Below are 2233 nucleotides of genomic sequence, written 5' to 3'. Positions count from 1 at the left end.
TCAGGCTGTGAAGTCACTGCCGCGTTTTCACACAATAACCGAAGACGTTCGTGTGCGTTGGCCACCTAAACAGACTGTCTTTCAGCTTATGTGTCACGCTGTGAGGTCACTTACGCTGTTTCGCGCAAGACACTCTCAGAGCGACACTTACGATTTGCCATATCGTACCAACTATTCTCATGTGTTCGTATGATCTAAAATGCACTCCGTCTTCAGGCCACGAGTGGCCTACGGGGACCATCCGACCGCCGTGTCATCCTCAGAGGGGGATGCGGATAGGAGGGGCGTGGGGTCAGCACACCGCTCTCCCGGTCGTTATGATGGATTTCTTGACCGAAGCCGCTACTATTCGGTCGAGTAGCTCCTCAATTGGTATCAAGAGGCTGAGTGCACCCCGAAAAATGGCAACAGCGCATGGCGGCCTGGATGGTCACCCATCCAAGTACCGACCACGCCCGACAGCGCTTAACTTCGGTGATCTCACGGGAACCGGTGTATCCACTGCGGCAAGGCCGTTGCCCATGATCTAAAATGCAGTTGTTCTAAATCGTATAACGAGAAGAATCCTGATTAATAGTTGCTCTCTGAGCTTCAGAAACTCGCAGAGGTAGTTGTCCTTGACGACGATTCTCGATCAGAGACGAGGGTATCGTCAGGAGTGCTCTGGGGAAGTGTGATCGGACCGCTCTTATCCTCTGAGTACATAAATGATCTGGCGGACAGGGTGAGCAATAATCTACAGCTCTAGGGGCTCACTCCGGAACCGCGCGACTGCTACGGTCGCAGGTTCAAATCCTGCCTCGGGCATGGATGTGTGTGGTGTCCTTAGGTTAGTTAGGTTTAAGTAGTTCTAAGTTCTAGGGGACTGATGACCTCAGAGGTTATGTCCCATAGTGCACAGAGCCATTTGAACCATTTGAATCTACAGCTTTTTGCTGATAAAGCTGTTGTGTACGGGAAGCTGTTGTCGTTGAATGACTGTATGAGCATTCAGGATGACTGTAGTAGCATTCAGGATGACGTATACAAACATTGTAGATGGTGAAGTGAATATTAGCTTGCTCTAAATGTAGAAAAATGTAAGTTAGTGCGGATGAGTAGGAATAAAAGTCACGTAATGTAAAAATACAGCATTACTAGTATGCTAGTTGACACAATCGTGTCAATAAAATACCTAAGCGTAAAGTTGCAAAGCCATATGGAATAGAACGAACACGTATGGACGGTAGTCCTCACAAGCGACTTATAATCAAGCTGCAGGCCTATGGGGTATCGTCTTAGTTGTGCGACTGGATTCGTGATTTCCTGTCAGGAAGGTCGCAGTTCGTAGTAATAGACGGCAAATCATCGAGTAAAACTGAAGTGATATCAGGTGTTCCCCAGGGAAGCGTCCTGGGACCTCTGCTGTTTCTGATCTATATAAATGAGCTGGGTGACAATCTGAGCAGTTCTCTTAGGTTGTTCGCAGATGATGCTGTAATTTACCGTCTGGTAAGGTCATCCGAAGACCAGTATCAGTTGCAAAGCGATTTAGAAAAGATTGCTGTATAGTGTGGCAGGTGACAGTTGACGCTAAATAACGAAAAGTGTGAGGTGATCCACATGAGTTCCAAAAGAAATCCGTTGGAATTCGATTACTCGATAAATAGTACAATTCTCAAGGCTGTCAATTCAACTAAGTACATGGGTGTTAAAATTACGAACAACTTCAGTTGGAAAGACCACATAGATAATATTGTGGGGAAGGCGAGCCAAAGGTTGCGTTTCATTGGCAGCACACTTTGAAGATGCAACAAGTCCAGTAAAGAGACAGCTTACACTACACTCGTTCGTCCTCTATTAGAATATTGCTGCGCGGTGTGGGATCCTTACCAGGTGGGATTGACGGAGGACAACGAAAGGGTGCAAAAAAGGGCAGCTCGTTTTGTATTATCACGTAATAGGGGAGAGAATGTGGCAGATATGATACGCGAGTTGGGATGGAAGTCATTAAAGCAAAGACGTTTTTCGTCGCGGCGAGATCCATTTACGAAATTTCAGTCACCAACTTTCTCTTCCGAATGCGAAAATATTTTGTGGAGCCCAACCAACATAGGTAGGAATGATCATCAAAATAAAATAAGAGAAATCATAACTCGAACAGAAAGGTTTAGGTGTTCGTTTTTCCCGTGCGCTGTTCGGGAGTGGAATGGTAGAGAGATAGTACGATTGTGGTTCGATGAACCCTCTGCCA

The 2233-nt window shown here is 46.3% G+C and overlaps 1 pseudogene; it reads right to left on the bottom strand.

Moving 5' to 3' along the window:
- Positions 1-402: 402 nt before the first annotated feature.
- LOC126209979 (5S ribosomal RNA) lies at positions 403-520 on the bottom strand (annotated as a pseudogene).
- Positions 521-2233: the final 1713 nt, after the last annotated feature.

Source organism: Schistocerca nitens, chromosome 1 (assembly GCF_023898315.1).
Source record: "Schistocerca nitens isolate TAMUIC-IGC-003100 chromosome 1, iqSchNite1.1, whole genome shotgun sequence".
Classification (NCBI taxonomy): Eukaryota; Metazoa; Arthropoda; class Insecta; order Orthoptera; family Acrididae; genus Schistocerca; species Schistocerca nitens.
Note: the sequence above shows the minus strand (reverse complement) of the source record. Positions and strands in the feature narration are given on the sequence as shown.